The 17,069-nt window shown below is 39.3% G+C and overlaps 1 protein-coding gene across 6 annotated transcripts in view; it reads left to right on the top strand.

Moving 5' to 3' along the window:
- The window catches only part of sgms1b (sphingomyelin synthase 1b), a 94,390-nt gene that overhangs the window by 16,858 nt on the left and 60,463 nt on the right, over positions 1-17,069 (top strand). For 3 of the 6 annotated variants that reach the window (XM_059947444.1, XM_059947446.1, XM_059947445.1), the window contains one exon: positions 14,875-14,958. The exons of 1 other annotated variant lie outside the window; for it this stretch is intronic. The gene's annotated coding sequence lies outside the window, so the exon portion shown is untranslated. Of the gene's footprint in view, positions 1-12,482; positions 12,843-14,874; positions 14,959-17,069 lie in introns of all 6 variants that reach the window. 2 more of the 6 variants (XM_059947447.1, XM_059947448.1) reach the window with 1 other exon arrangement.

Below are 17,069 nucleotides of genomic sequence, written 5' to 3'. Positions count from 1 at the left end.
ACAGCACACAGTCATAGGTATATAGAGAGTAAAGGAGGGGGCTTAGGATTTTGCCCTGAGGGGCACTTGTGTTGAGGGGCAGAGGTGAGGGAACCCATTTTTACCACCTACCAGCGATCTGACAGGAAATCCAGGATCCAGCTACACAAGGCATGGTGAAGCCCAAGGTTTTCGACATTCTTGTCAAGCTGAACTGTAGTCCAAGAACAGCATTCTCACATAAGCATCCTATTTCTCCAGATGTGTAAGGATGGTGTGTAGAGCTGTGGCTATTGCGTCATCTGTTGATCAGTTGTGTTGGTAGCCAAGCTGTGAGTGGGGTCCAGTGTGGGTGGTAGCATCCTGCAGAGGTAGTCCCTTGTCCAACCTCTTAAAACATTTGCTTATTATTCAGGTGTGTGTGACAGTACGTCAGTTGTGTAGACATGTTACCTTGGTCTTTTTCAGTGCAGGGACAAGGGTGGATGTTTTGAAGCACAAGGGCACTCTACACTGGGAGAGGTAGAAATTAAAAATGTTCCGCACATACCCTAAATACCCACACTGGGATGCCATCCAGTCCCACAGCCTTGTGACTGTCTATTCATTGGAAACACCTGCATACTTCAGCCTTAGAGATGACCAAGGTGCTAATCACTTCGGCAGCTCTCCTTGGGGGCTCAGTGTTAGCAATATCAATTCGAGCATTAAAAAAAGACTTGGCTCATCTGGGAGCGAGGCAGCGATATTGGCAACACCAATAGCTTCAAAGTCTGCGATGGTGTGCAGACCTTGCCATAAACTGCGTGTCTTGTTGGCAGAGAGTTGTATCTGGATCTTCTCCTTGTGTTGTCGTTTCATTGCCTTGATGACCTTGTGCAGATCGTAGCTGCATTTCTTACTTAGATCATTTACCCCTGCGGACTGCTACTAGTCACTGACAGCCTACCAGAAGAAGTCATCTTTATTTCCACTCTTCGCCACTTGCCAGTCAGCCAGTCATCTATCCATGCTAATATTTTTCCTGTAATGCCATAAGCTCTTTTGTTAAGCATCTTCGTTTGCAGCACTTTTTCAAAGGCCTTCTGAAAATCCAACTAAGCAACATCCCCTGACTTTACTTTGTCTCGCATATTACTTTCTCAAAGAATTCCAACAGATTTGTCAGGCAAGGTTTCCCCATGTTGACTTTAGCCTATTTTATCATGTGCCTCTAAGTACCCTGAAACCTCATCCTTAATCTTGGACTCCCAACATCTTCCCAACCAATAAAGTCAGTTTAACTTGTCTATAATTTCCTTTCCTCTGCCTCCTTTCGTTAGAGTGGAGTGACATTTCCAGTTTTCTAGACATACAGAATCTAATGATTCTTCAAAGATCATTACTCATGCCTCCGCAATCTCTTCAGCTACCTCTTTCAGAAGTCTGGGGTGTAGTCTATCTGGTCCAGTTGACTTGTCTACCTGCAGATCTTTTCAGCTTCCCAAGCACTTTTTCCTTAGAAATACCAACTACATTCATTTTTGCCTCCTGACGCTCTTAAATTTTTGGCATGCTGCTACTGATTTCCACAGTGAAAACTAATGCAAAATGCTTTTAAGTTCATCTGCCATTATTTTGTTCCCCCATTACTACCCTCCAGCATTATTTTCCAGCAGTCCGATATGCATTCTCGTCCTCCTTTTACTTTTTATACAGAATATCTGAAAAAAAAAAATTTTTGGTTTCCTCCTTTATGTTATTGGCTAGCTTACCCTCATATTTCATCTTTATTGTCCTTGTGGCTTTTTTGTTGCCTTCCGTTGACTTCCCATTATTTTTTCCCTCTTTTCCTTTTATGCTGTCTTTGACTTCCCTTGTCATTCACTGTTGCCTCATTCTCCCTTAAGATTACCGCTTCATCTTTAAGATGTATCTATTGCACCTTCTGAATTGTTCCCAGAAACTCCAGCCATTGCTGTTCTGCCATCATCCCTGCTAGTGCCCCCTTCCAATCAACTTTGACAGCTCCTCTTTTATGCCTCTGTAATTCCTTTTCCTTCACTGTAATGCTGATTCATCTGACTTTGGATTTTCCCCCTCAAACTGTAGAGTGAATGTTATCATGATTGCTACAATGATCACTGCTTCCTAAGGGTTCAGTTACCTTAAGCTTCCTGATCAAATCTGGTTCATTACAGAACATCCAATGTAGAATTGTCTTTCCTCTAGTGGGGTCCATCACAAGTTGCTCGGAAAAGCCATCTCGTTGCATTCTACAAATTCTCTCTCTTGGGATCCAGTGTCAACCTGATTTTTCCCCGGTTTAGTTGCATATTGAAATGTCCCATGATAATAGCATTACTCTTTTACTATGCCTTTTCTATCTCCTGTTATAATTTATACCACATCCTGGCTACTGTTCGGAGACCTGTGTATAATTCCCACCAATTGGACTTCAAACCCTTATCAATACATAACATTGTTTTCTTTTATGTTCAGAGTGTGCACTTTATGTCTAGATTCAATCATAGCGAATATTTGTTCAGCTTCCAAGTTTCTCTTGGCGTGTTGTCCTCTAATCAATAAAGCATGTAATCATATATAAATTGTTCAGAGTAAGTTTATTAATTACTGTTCCTGAACCGGTGGTGTGGAAACCAAGGCTTATGTATCTCCTGCCTGATAGTACCAAGAAGAGTACATGACCTGGATGGTGGGGATAGTTTGTTTTGTGTTTCATCAATCATTTCCTGATTCCCGTTAGTTCTATACCAATTCAGAATCCTCAGTTTCTGAGCTGTGTGTAGATTCCTAGTACTGCTCCATTTAAACAAAAAAGAATGCAACTGGACAGCCGACTTGGCATCTATCTAGGCACTTTATTTGGCAGTGTGTGTCAATCCCAGCTTAATCATCTTCAAAGCCTAAATTGGGATAGGTGTTCTTCAGAGTGGTCCAGCAACAGCCTAATATGGGCATGCTTACAGAATTATATATGGGATGCAATGTGTTGCACTCTCCTGTGGTAATTCCTGGATGCATCTTGTCACTGTAACAGCTTAAATCCACCAGAGCTGCCAATGCTATGGTAGGTAGGAGCAGCCTCAGATCACGTGCAGATGGCAAATGAGCCAACATGGGGTGTAAAATGGAATGATGGAGCAGACTTGATGGGCCAGATGGCCTTATTCTTCAATGTCACATGATCTTAAAACTACTTCTTTCTTGCCATTTTCTATCAGATGGATTTTTCCATGATCCCACAGCCCTGTGGAGGCTGAAGTCCCTTGAAGCCAAAGCACATTCTTTTGTGTTTTATGGCATAAAAAGGTACTAAATGGGGTTGACAGGGATAGATCAGGAGGCTGAAAACTGGAGATCCCTGAGGTAGGTGATCAACAGTAACAGATATATCAACACAACCTATAATCCTGTGGCGTACTATGTTTATTACCCTACCATTACTATCAAGCTGGCAGAAATACCCATCTCATTAAGGAATGCAGGGAGCAAGATCAGGAATGCCTTAAGGATTCCAATAATATGAAGCTGTAGCACAGGACAAGATAAATGACATGCAAGCTTTGAAGTTAAGTTATCCCAGACACTGGATCAGATTCAAGCTCTACAGTTGTACCACAACTAGTTGTGAGTTATAGTAGGTAGTCAAACAACTAATCAAGAGTAACAATGGTATGGAGCACATTCATGTGAAAGACCACAGCAGTTCTGGAATATGGTGAATTATCACATTGAAGGCAGCTAAAGCTAAAGGCTGTGCTTACCAACAGCAACAAATACCCTCCAGAAAGTGTTGAGGGAAGCAACTTGTTAATTGAGTTAATCAAATATTTAATATCTATTCATTGATGAGGTTAGACCAGGGGTCAGCAACCTTTACCACTGAAAGAGCCACTTGGACCCGTTTCCCACAGAAAAGAAAACACTGGGAGCCGCAAAACCCGTTTGACATTTAAAATGAAATAACACTGCATACAACGTTTTGTTTTGCCTTTATGCTATGTATAAACAAACTATAATGTGTTGCATTTATGAAATTGATGAACTCCTGCAGAGAAAACGAAATTACATTTCTGCATGCACCAAAAACATTTTGAACTCCGAAAAAAAGACGTTGGGTTGAAGGTTACTTTTAAGTAAAATACTCAACGTCTATTTGAGTCCTTCTTGTATTTATGAAAAACGCCAAACTTAAATTTGCCGCCAGCAGCAAACCAAAAATAACGTCGGCCAGCTGTCAACCTGAAAAATAAAAGGACTATTTCACTGAACAATGAAAACATATGAATATACGTAAAATAATAGGCAATTAAAATATTTATCATACTTGTTCAGGTTGACTCACACCTGACAATGCAGTCGTATTCAGTAGGGATGGATCGATGCTTAGGGGAGTGACCGGGAAGGATAATGTGTTTTTTTTCCTCTCTGAACTCACAGAAGCGTTTCCCAAGCGATGTTTGCATTGCGATGATTGCAGAATGTAAATACTCCGAATTTATCATGTCGTGATCTTGTTTGAACTCTCTCAAATTGGGGAAGTGAGACAAAGTGCCTTTCTGTAAATCTCTGGCAAGCAACGTCAACTTGCGCTCGAATGCCAAAACATCCTCCAACATGTGCAGTGCTTTACGTCCTTACCCCGTTGAAGAGCTGTGTTCAGCATGTTCAGGTGCACTGTCATGTCTACCATGAAGTGTAGCTTTTCCAGCCACTCTGGCTGTTCCAGCTCAGGAAAGGTGAGCCCTTTGCTGCCCAGGAAAGTTTTCACTTCTTCCAGACACGTGACAAAGCGTTTCAGCACCTCCCCTCTGGACAGCCAGCGATTAAAAACACGTTGTAGCGGTGTGCTACACGCAGTCAGTAAACTGCAGTCAAAGATAGCTTTATTCGAACTAAACAGCCTTGCTTTTAAGCCTCCCTCAACCTGCCCCCCCCATGGGCACGGATGCTCCAAAAGACACGTACTCACAAACCCCCTTAGGCTATCTCCCTTAGCCTGAACGCTGGCTAATTGTGAGCCGGTTCGGATGTGTCAGGAAATGGGTCGCCATAACGTCTTATTTAGATTGTACAAGATCACCATAATCTTCAAGTTTAGATTTACATTTCAAAAACTAACAAACTAACATAAAATACATTTTAATTAAATACTGACCATGTAGCGGTGTGCTACACGCAGCGCTAAAATTACGACACGGAGTCGGTAACTGCAGTCGAAGGAAAAAGCTTTATTCGAAATCTTCAGCCTCACTTTTAAGCCTCCCTCAACCTGCCCCCCATGGCGCAGAGGCTCCAAAGCTCTGTGCTCACAAACCCCCGTAGGCTATCTAATTGTGAGTCGGTTCGGATGTGCCAGGAAAAGGGTCGCCACAATCAATTATTTCCCAAAGCAACAGGGAGCCGCAGCACAGACGTAAAAGAGCCACATGTGGCTCCGGAGCCGCGGGTTGCCGACCCCCGGGTTAGACCTATAATGCCTGCGAGCTTGCATGCTTGATGAAGTCATTAAATCACCAGTAGACCACTGGTTTCACATAGAGCAGGGGTTCCTAATCTGGGGTCCATAGACCCCTTGCTTAATGTATTGGTCCATGATATTTAAAAAAATTGGAAACTCTGGCAGAGGGATTGGAACAAAAAGTTGTGCAATGAGTTGTGGCTTTTGAATAGTCCACCCTGCTGAACAGCATGATATTAATCCATATTGTGTTCCTGTTTCTTGGCTTTTACAGCTGAAGGATGTTCCTTCACACTGAAGCAGAGAAACAAGAAGTAAAATCAAGATGTTAAAAATGAAAATTTGACTTTGCAATTTTGCCACTAGCCTATTTAAACAACTTCAGGTTAAAGGGTAGTTGAATATCTTTTGCAATCCACTTGCAAAATAGCATTACTTTGCATCCTCTTTTGTTCATAGGGAAATGCATTTAAAACACTACTGAAGGTACTAAAGCCTTTTGCATTTGCTAATAAATTTTGTTGGAGCTGCAATAAAAACTTATTGTAGTGAATCAGTAGACACATTTAGTTAAAAAGCAAAATAAGTTGTCTTGGACTAATTTGAGTCATTTAAGCAGAAAGTTCATTAAATCTGCGATATTCCACTTTTGAATACATTTAGTCCTAATATATGTCAGAAACAAAAAAATGGAAATTTATTGATATGTATAACAGGAAGATTCAGTCAAGCTCTGCACTTTTGCCAGCAGAAAGAGAAAATTATTCTGCCAGCTGCATTCATGAGGTTAATTTTGAGGACAGGTACAGGCTGTTTCACACCCATCCTGTGGGAGCTGTCAGTTGACTGTTATGTAAATCAAGTGGCTCTGTAGTTCAAATTTGGAAGTGTACTTGTGTTGATGTTCATGTATTCAAAAATATTTGAGGTTAGGAGGGCTGAGAGGATTGGATTGATAAGTGAACAATATGCTATCATTAGTTGAGAATACTAAGAAGTTAGATTGACCAAACGTATAGTAAAGAATATCTTGAGTTCTTTAAAGATGAGGATGAATAGAACATACTAAATTGTCTCAAGGCAGTAAATTTAATTTCAAAAGGTATTTAGTCTAAAAGTTATTTTGACATGGGAAAAACTGCCCTTTAAGAATAATGCTTAACAAAAATAAAGCTATCATTTATGTAACACACACAAAATGCTGGTGGGATGCAGCAGGTCAGGCAGCATCTATAAGGAGAAGCACTGTCAACGATTCGAAAAGATAGTACGAGATTTAAAAGTAGGAGGGGGAGGGGAAAATGCGAAATGATAGGAAAAGACCGGAGGGGGTGGGGTGAAGCTGAGAGCTGGAAAGGTGATAGGCAAAAGAGATACAGAGCTGGAGAAGGGAAAGGATCATGGGATGGGAGGCCTAGGGAGAAAGGGGGAGGGGAGCATCAGAGGGAGATGGAGAACAGGCAGAGTGATGGGCAGAAAGGGAGAAGAAAAAAAGGAGGGGGGAAAACACTAAATATATTAGGGATGGGGTAAGAAGGGGAGGAGGGGCATTAACGGAAGTTAGAGAAGTCAATGTTCATGCCATCAGGTTGGAGGCTACCCAGCTGGTATATAAGGTGGTGTTCCTCCAACCTGAGTGTGGCTTCATCTTGACAGAGGAGGCCATGGATAGACATATCAGAATGGGAATGGGATGTGGAATTAAAATGTGTGGCCGCTGGGAGATCCTGCTTTCTCTGACAGACACATTGATTTCTCTAACTTCTGTTAATGCCCTTCCTCCCCTTCTTACCCCCCATCCCTTATTTATCTCCCACCCTCTTTCTTCTCTCTCTTTTCTCTCTCTGCCCCTCTCACAATCACTCCTTGCCTGTTCTCCATCTCTTTCTGGTGCTCCCCTCCCCCTTTCTTTCTCCCTAGTCCTCCCGTCCCATGATTCTTTCCCTTCTCCAGCTCTGTATGCCTTTTGCCTATCACCTTTCTGGCTCACAGCTTCACCCCACCCCCTCTGGTCTTCTATCACTTTGCATTTTCCCCTCCTCCTCCAACTTTCAAATCTTTTACTATTGTTCCTTTGAGTTAGTCTTGAGAAAGGGTCTCAGCCCGAAATGAATTTCCAGCATCTGCAGATTTCCTCATGTTTGCTATCATTTATGTATATGACTTTTTTTTTGTTGCTAATACTGTAGCGAAAGTGGTTTTGACTCTGTCTAGGCAGTATGAAGTGAAGCTCTGGACAGCATGTTCTACTAAAAGATGTAAATTACTAAGAAGCAACAGTGATGTTTCCAACAACTTTGCTTCTAAGTAGATTTGGCACTGTGCCTCACAGAGACATGAAAATAAAGACACTTTACAATAAAGGAATGCTAGTATTGTCCAAATTATTTGCTTTGCCAAAATAGAATGCCTGCCCATGCTACTTTACAAAAATAAAGTATTAACAGTCTGTTCACTCTAAATACAAAATGTTTTGATATAGCTAGACAATAAAAGATGTTAATTTATTGGTATATTTGTTGATCTAGCAGATGTTAGATGCAAGCAAAAAAGTAATTACTGTATAGAACACTCTGTTGTCAGAGAAGTGGACAGTTGGTGCCAGATGTTATCTAGTCTCTGCTGGATGCTTTGCTATCCTTGCCAAGGTTAAGGATGTAATTTAGTAGCTGCACAGAACTTCTGAAGGGGAAGAATCAGAATTGGACTTAAGATTACTATCACTGACCTGGCTGATATGAAATTTGTTTTGTGCAATACATAGAAAATCATTAAAAATTACAACAGTTCAGAAAAAGGAATAATGAGTTAGTGATCATGGACTGTTCTGCAACCTGATGGCAGAGAGGAAGAAGGTGCTCCTGCGTTGTTGCATTGGTCTTCAGTCTCCTTCCTCCTGAATAGTAGTAATGAAAAGAGGACAACTGGAGGGTGAGGATCTTCGGTGATGGGTGCATCCTTGGTGAGACATTGTCTGTTGAAGATATCCTCTGGTGGAAAATGAAGTTTGGTCTGTTAGAGAACCATAAGTAGAGAAATAGAATGAGTTATGCAGTGCTATGTGCAGTGCAAATTCCCTACACTGCTAAGCATTTGGCTGGAGATGGTCTAGGAGATCTTAGATACATGGGCCATCAATGGAAACCTATTCAGCAGAGCTGGGACCAACACTGTTGCAAGTTGTTTTTACTTTCATTAGAGAGGGTTTTAGCAGTTTGACAGCAAGGTGGGGAGTTTTGTAAAAAAAAAAGAAAAGGGAGAGAAACAGACCTGAGAAAGCAAAATAAAGATTAGTTTGTATAATCTTTTCTTATCAACCATTCTCAAATGAGATTTTTCTGTTGAGTTGATCTAGGTTGAAACAAGGAAATGAGTACGAATCTCACAGTTGGAAATGCCTCACAGACCAAGAGAAAGTTAAAGAGTAGATTTGCAAGGTTGTGTCTGATGAGTATTGGAAAAGATTAAAATGGATAGCGGGTTAAACAAGTTAACTGAGGTGCTATAAGTGCAAAAGAGATGGAGGGCTCTAGGTTACTCAAATGCACTTAAGATGTATTTAGGAAACCCATCATGGAAAGGGAGATACAAATCTGGATTTGATCCATTAGCTTTAGCATCACTATGGAAATAGAAAAAGACAAAGGTACTGATTACAAACTGGGATGCAATTTTAGTATACTGATGTGATTCTACAGAAGCTGATCCAAGTTGACACCTGAACTGATCTTAGCCAGGAAAGTCATATACAGTGGCATGCAAAAGATTGGGCATCCCTGGTCAAAATTTCTGTTACTGTGAATGGTTAAGTGAGTAGAAGATTAACTGATCTCCAAAAGTCATAAAATGAAAGATCAAACATTCTTTTCAACATTTTAAGCAAGATTTATGCATTATTTTTGTTTTGTACAATTTTAGAGTAGAAAAAAAGGAAAGGAGCACCATGCAAAAGTTTGGGCACTCCAAGAGATTTGAGCTCTCAGATAACTTTTACCAAGGTCTTAAACCTTAATTAGCTTGTTAGGGCTATGGTTTGTTCACAGTCATTGTTAGGAAAGGCAAGGTGATGCAAACTTCAAAGTTTTATAAATACCTTGACTCCTCAAACCTTGTCCCAACAATCAGCAGCCATGGGCTCCTCCAAGCAGCTGCCTAGCACTCTGAAAATTAAAATAAATGATGCCCACAAAGCAGGAGTAGGCTATAAGAAGATAGCAGAAGTGTTTTCAGGTAACCGTTTCCTCAGTTTGTAATGTAATTAAGAAATGGTAGTTAACAGGAACGGTTGAGGTCTGGAAGATGAAGAAAACTTTCTAAGAGAACTGCTTGTAGGATTGCTAGAAAGGCAAATCAAAAACCCCCGTTTGACTGCAAGAGACCTTCAGGAAGATTTAGCAGACTCTGGAGTGGTAGTGCACTGTTCTACTGTGCAGCGACACCTGCACAAATATGACCTTCATGGAAGAGTCATCAGAAGAAAACCTTTCCTGTGTCCTCACCACAAAATTCAGCATCGGAAGTTTGCACAGGAACATCTGAACAAGCCTGATGCATTTTGGAAACAAGTCCTATGGACTGATGAAGTTAAAGTAGAACTTTTTGGCCGCAATGAGCGAAGGTATATTTGGGAAAAAAAAGGGTACAGAATTTTATGGAAAGTACACCTCTGTTAAAGCACAGGGATGGATCAATCATGCTTTGGGCTTGTGTTGCAGCCAGTGGCACGAGAAACATTTCAATTAAATACCAGCAAATTCTGGAAGCAAACATCGCATCATCTAAAAAAAAACACTGAAGATGAAAAGAGGATGGCTTCTGCAACAGGATAATGATCCTAAACACACCTCAAAATCCACAGTGGACTACCTCAAGAGGTGCAAGCTGAAGGTTCTGCCATGGCACTCACAGTCTCCTGACCTAAACATCATTGAAAATCTGTGGATAGACCTCAAAAGAGCAGTGCTTGCATGATGGCCTGAGAATCTTACAGAACTAGAAGCCTTTTGCAAGGATGAATGGGCAAAAATCCCCCAAAGAAGAATTGAAAGACTCTTAGCTGGCTTCAGAAAGCGTTTACAAGCTGCGATACTTGCCAAAGGAGGTGTTACTATGTACTGACCATGCAGGGTGCCCAATCTTTTGCTTCGAGCCCTTTCCCTTTTTTGTTATTTTGAAACTGTAAAAGATGGAAATAAAAAAAGTAATCTTGCTTAAAATATTAAAGTAATGTGTTATCTTTAACTTTATGCCTTTTGGAAATCTGATCATCTTTTACTTGCTTAGCTATTCACAGTAACAGAAATTTTGACCTGGGGTGCCCAAACTTTTGCATGCCACTGTAGGAAGGAAATCAAAGGTTTGGAATACATTTTCCATAAAATAAAAATGAAGCATCTGTCAAATAACCCCTTGGGCAAAAAAATCCATAGAATAAAATGAAATAGAATTAAATAGGCAAAAGGACTGTGTGTAAAAAGAATGAACGAATAAGTAAATAAATAAATAATAAAAATGAATTAATACTGCAGAATGCCCAGAAGAATATTGAAAATAAATAAAAGCTATGAAAGCAAAGAGGAATGAAAAAATACTGGTAGGTAAAATCAAAGAAAATCCAATGTTTTTATTTATGAACATGAAAACTAAATAGGGAATGAATAGTGTCTGTTACTCATAGAATTGATTGATCTTAGTGTTCTTTAAGTACTTCTGTAACTGGTATTCTAAAGGAAGAGGGTGAATGTTAACAAAGTTAAGGAAGAAGTAGATGGGATGAGCATTGTAAAATGCTAGGGTAGAGCAAAAAGTAAAGGGTTCAGCATTTTGGAAAGAAGCGATGACTGGGCCAGCTGGTTTTTAAGTTCATTAAACTTTTCAGAAAGATGGTTAGTTGAGATGATTTAAAGCATGCAAGATTAGCTGTTTAGAAGGTAAAATCTGGGAGGTTATGCTGCAACACCTGTTCAATTGCAAAGCTTGTTTGAGAATTCTGTTTGTCACAGAAATGAAAAATGTAATTGTATTGGACAGATTTGTCAGAGAGTTGTCAACTGGGAGACTTTAACCAACAAAATATTTGGATAATATTAGATGCTTCCTTTGAATCTGGAGACTGAAGGGAGATCTAATTGGCTCCATATTGTTATCAGGGATTAAGTAGTCTCATCTTTCAGTATTAATATCAAATTTTGTTGCAAGTGATGCCTTAAGACATCTAAGATGCAGTTCAAGTGTAATATTGTTAATAATTTTTAAAGCATCATAACAATACTTCGACCTCTACTTGACCACTAACCCACATGTGGTTTCTGTCCCTCAGTATTTCAATGTTGGAGGAACTATATTATGGATGACATGCTGCAGTAATTACCCTCTGGGCCAATGCACAAGATCTAAATGCAATTTGAAAACAGTTTGGTAAATTCTCCTGGTGCCCTGGCTAATTGTCTCAGTCATCATCCTAGATTATCTGGTCATTAATCTAATTATTTTTCATACAAATTAGTGTACAAATTAGCTGCCATCTCCACAGTGATTCCACTTCAAACACAGTTCATTGGCGGCAACATGTTTTGTGATATCTTGACTTTGCGAGAAAATTGTGCATAATTTGCATTTTGAGCATTGAAAATAAACTTTAGGTTGTGGATACTCAAAACACATCAAATAGAAGAATAGGTTAATGACACTCCTGCGCTTTGATATTTTTCTACTCATTTCGTGCAGTCATTTAACCCGGTCTGAGGTGAGAACTTGTTTCATCCTGGAATAGAAATAGTCAGGGTATTGAAACTGGCTAATGTATTAGGTCCTATCTATATATACAGGATGAACTATAAACCAAAAAATTGTGGCTTACTTACAGATAAGATAAAATTCTGTAAGAGTAATACTGGTATCTATCAATATAGGAGATTTGTAAAACACTATAGAGTCTCCATTCTGGCTGGGAAGGTGTGTGTGAGAACTGTATAAACTGCTTCAGCTTCTTTATTTTTTGGACCATATGCCTACTGATATTTTCTTTTTGCTCTTTAAGATCAGCTGCTGTCCTGATTCACCCATCTGTTCTTCAGAGAAGACAAAAGAGTGTCACTTAGTGGTTCAGATGGGGGCAGACAGCTTCACTCCCAGTGCAACATGATTCAGCCCCAGAAGCAGATCCATCTACTGGCAATCCTTTACCAAATGGCAAGACAGACTCCCTGAAATCATCACACCTATTGACCCACCACTTTCCTTGTTCTCTGGCACGCCATCATTTAACCAGTGTTGGCTAGCACAAATTCAAAGGAAGTACTGAGATACGGAGTACACGAGAACCTTTTTGTGCTTTTGGTGGAATTCAGCTATACAATCATACGTTACTCAGCTTCCATTTTTGTCTCAGTTGCAGCAGGTAATTCTGGATGACTATGGAGCTGACCTGGTCAGTCATGTATTTGGTTTGTAGAATTTCTCAGGGATAAGCAGACATTTGGCAAATTTCCATTATCAATTAGTGTATGGAATAATTAATGTTGGAAGGGAACCCAATTTATCCAGTTATAATGGGACATTTTTGAATTTTCTGGCTGGTTTAAATTAGTATTTTGGAATTGTTGTTCACTCCCAGCAAAGACAGCTTCTTATCTGAAAGTTTTTCAAATGCAGTTCCACAATTTTTGGAAGAAAGCTTTAAGGATTGGATTCAAACATGAACTGCAAAAAATCATTGTAGTCAATGTATTCGAAAATGGACCTCACAAATTACCCAATTTTAATTTGCAAATATGTCAAATTTCATTGGTATGAGAGTTAACTATTGGCTTTGTTGCTTCTCCTTTTTGTAAAATGTTTTCTAATTGCTGAACTTGAACAGATGCAAATTACAAGTGAGAGTATGGGGAAATGCTGTTGGGGCCAAGAATGGGTCAGTCCTAATCTTGTTTTAAGAAGGAACCAGTATGAGGAGTTGATTGGTTTACTGCTCCAGTTTCTTGTGTTAATGGGTGATAATTATTCCAGATGTGCTCCTTAACTCCAGTTTAGGGTTCCATATATTTTGTCCAAGGCCATAGTTAGTATGTGGTTACTCATGGATAGGAGTAGATTTGTGTTTGTTACTCTAATTGCTTTAGCTCCAGAAGACATGCTTATTAGAATTGTTTTAGGAGATTCTACCAGAAAGTAGAGAGCTATCAGAACTGGCAAAGAGACATGTGATGTCAGAATTTCTTTTAGTCGGTTCCCTGGTTCCACTGAATTAATTTTTTACTTTGTACTTGGCTGAGTGTTTTTTGCCAGCATAGTTTTTCAGAACATAAAATTCCTGAATTCTAGCCAGCATCTGCAAAATATTTCATGTCAGTATTGTTGACCCTATGAATTAGTGGTTGAGACTGTATCTGGCTATAAATAGCCTTTACCTTACGATTCCCCTTTCTGACCCCACACCTTTCCATTCTCTTTGGTTCAATGTCTTGCCAGCTTTTGAGGGTTTTTTGCAGAAATAGTTTATCATGTTCCAAGGCAATAGAAGTAAATTAATATTTTTATGGCAATGTTAGTACTATATAGTGTGAGATTTTTGATGTGGTTATCTAAACCAAGGTGATCCTTATGATATTTTGTTCTTATGCTTGGAAGAAATAATTTGAAAAGTACTGCAAAGTCCTTGATGTGTAAATTATAAACACGAGATTCCGCATCATCCTGTGAAGTATGTCATTGCGGTTGGATTTTAACTGTGGAGTAGCTATTGCAGTTTTGAAATTGAGGAAGAATGATGTTTGAAGTATATGCAGGAGTTTGTTCTAGTTAAATTTGATTTGTCTGATTATCTATATTGAACGTTTTTGTTTAGAATTGTCAAGAGAGGAAACCTCAAACGCTGCATTGACCTATTGGAATCATTTCATGACTATTGCAAGTTAGTAAACAATAAAAGTAAAATCAGAAATGAGAAAATATGCAGATGCTGGAAATCTAAGCAACACTCAAAATGCTGGAGGAACTCAAAAGGTCAGGCAGGACCTATGGAAAAGAGTACAAGCAATGTTTTGGGCCGAGACCCTTCATCAGGACTGGAAAAAACAGATTCACATTGGGAACTTAAATCAGCTTTCATTTTTCTTTAATATCAGCTTTATAATGTAACAAGATTAAAGCTTTATAATATTTGAGAAATAGGAAAGCTTTACACTCAAGTGTTCCATTTAGATTCCAGAATTTTCTATAGGTGGAAGAAAAGCCAATGGTTAGGAATACTTAAAGAAATCAGGGAATTTTTCTTTTTGATAATGAAGGTGCAGTGATCTGAAAATTAATAGCAAACATGTTACTGAAATTCTTATGAACTATCTACTTTATTCTATTTCAGGTTTGCCATTTGCTGGATTCAAGCTGCACTACTGAAATTCTTATGAACTATCTACTTTATTCTATTTCAGGTTTGCCATTTGCTGGATTCAAGCTGCACTTCAATAAAAGTTTATCCAAAAGTACCAAATTGTAACAGCATACATTCTTTTCAGGTATGAACTTCATTGTTTTTTTAAATTTAAACATTGGGCTTTTCAGTTCCAAATGCGTGCATGCCGTTGGTCACTATTTCTCAGAACACAGTTGAAATGAGCAAGATTTAAGGAGAGGGAAAGCCAGAGGTCCATGAGCCAGTTCTCTTTAGAGGGTCAGAGGTGGAAAGGATCAGTAACTTTAAATTCCTGGGTGTCGCTATCTCAGCGGATCTCTCCAGGACCCATTGTATAAATATAATTGCAAAGAAAGCACAACAGCACCTCTATTTCCTCAGGAGTCTGCAGAGATTCAGCATGTCATCAAAAACCTTAGCAAACTTCTATAGATGTATGGTGGAAAGTGTGCTGACTGGCTGCATTATGGCCTGTTACGGGAACACTAATTCCTTGGAGTGGAAAATCTTACAAAAGATAATGGACTTAGTCCAGTACATCATGGGAAATGCCCTTCCAGCCATTGAGTACATCTACATGAAATGATGAAATGTTGCAGTAAAAAAGCAACATCCATCATCACAGATCCTCACCACTCAGGCCATGCCCTTTTCTCACTGCTGCCAACAGTTAGAAGTTACGGGTGCCTCAGGACTCGCACCCTTAGCTTCAAGAACAGTTTTTATTCCTCAGCCATCAGGCTCTTGAGAAAAAGGGGATAAATACACTCATTATGTTTCTGGTGCTCTCACAACCAATGGTCTCACTTTAAGGATTCTTTACTTTGTTATTTCATGTTCTAGTTATTGCTGTTTATTTGCATTTGCACAGTTTGTTGTTCATTGATCCTGTTTACAATTACTGTTCTAGAGATTTGTTCAGAATGCCCGCAGGAAGAAGAAACTCAGTTGTATGTGGTGACATGCGTGTAATTTGATAATTTTACTTTGACATTTCTCTGGAGTTGAGCTTCCAGTGAGATCTAATAGATCTCATTGTGCTTTGCCTGTAGTCTGAAGTACAGGAGATGGTTAAGTTGAAGTTGTAGAAGACATTGGTAAGGCCTAATTTGGAATATTGTGTGCAATTTTGGTTACCTACATACAGGAAAGATGTAAACAAGGTTGATAGAGCACAGAGAAAATTTGCAAAGATTTTGCTGAGTTTAGAGGACCTGAGTTAGGAAAGATTGGTTAGGTTAGGACTTTATTCCTTGCAACGTGAAATATTGAGAGAATATTTGATAGAGGTTTACAAAATATTGAGGGGTATAGATAAGGTAATGCAAGTAGGCTTTTTCCACTGAGGTTTAAGGGGAACATGAAGGGAAACTTCTTCACTCAGAAGGTTGTGAGTGTGGAATAAGCTGTCAGCATGTGGTGCATGAAGCTCAATTTAAAAGTTTAAGAGAAGTTTGGATAGCTACATGGATGGTAGGGGGGCTGTGGAGGACTGTGGTCCCAGTGCAGGTCAATGGGTGTAGGCAGTTTAAACGTTATTTGGCATTGACTAGGTGGGTTGATGGTCCTGTTTTTGTGCTGTACGACTTCTGACTGACCCCTGTCTTGCTTCTGAGAGATTCACAATCTACATTACAGTATTTTATTAACTTCTGGCCCAAGTTAATTTCATGAGCTAAGTTCTGTTGATTGGGCCGATAACTTCTAGAAATTGGCATTTTTTTTTCTGTTTTTCAAGCTAATTTTTGTTAATTCCTTCAATTTGGAATTGTTAAATGCTACTTATATCCTAGGACCTTTGAAGTTCTTACCTTTGATTTTTACCATTTTCCTATCACATGCTCTTCCATTTTCAACCCTCCATAAATTGTTTTCCAAAATTCAGAAGATAATTTTAGAGATGATTAAGTGAGCATGCTCAGGTTTGCCATTAGATTTTTCAACCATACCTTGTCAGTCTTGATTAATCCAGCATCTCATTTTCCATCTAAGATAAATTTGAGTTCACACAAAATTTGTCTGTCTGTCTGTATCCTGAATGTTGTCCAGTTTACTATTTCTCATTTTACTGTCCTACTCTGGCAAAACTTGACTGTGAATGCCTGTGTTGCTCAAGTTTTCCAGCACATTCCAGAATCTCTTACGCTTATGATTTGGTATTGAGATAATGGATCTGCCACGATCATATGATTAATAAAACAAACTTAAAGGGTA

The sequence above is a fragment of the Hypanus sabinus genome, chromosome 22 (genome assembly GCF_030144855.1).
Source record: "Hypanus sabinus isolate sHypSab1 chromosome 22, sHypSab1.hap1, whole genome shotgun sequence".
NCBI classification, from domain to species: domain Eukaryota; kingdom Metazoa; phylum Chordata; class Chondrichthyes; order Myliobatiformes; family Dasyatidae; genus Hypanus; species Hypanus sabinus.
This window is presented reverse-complemented; position numbering and strand designations above follow the sequence as displayed.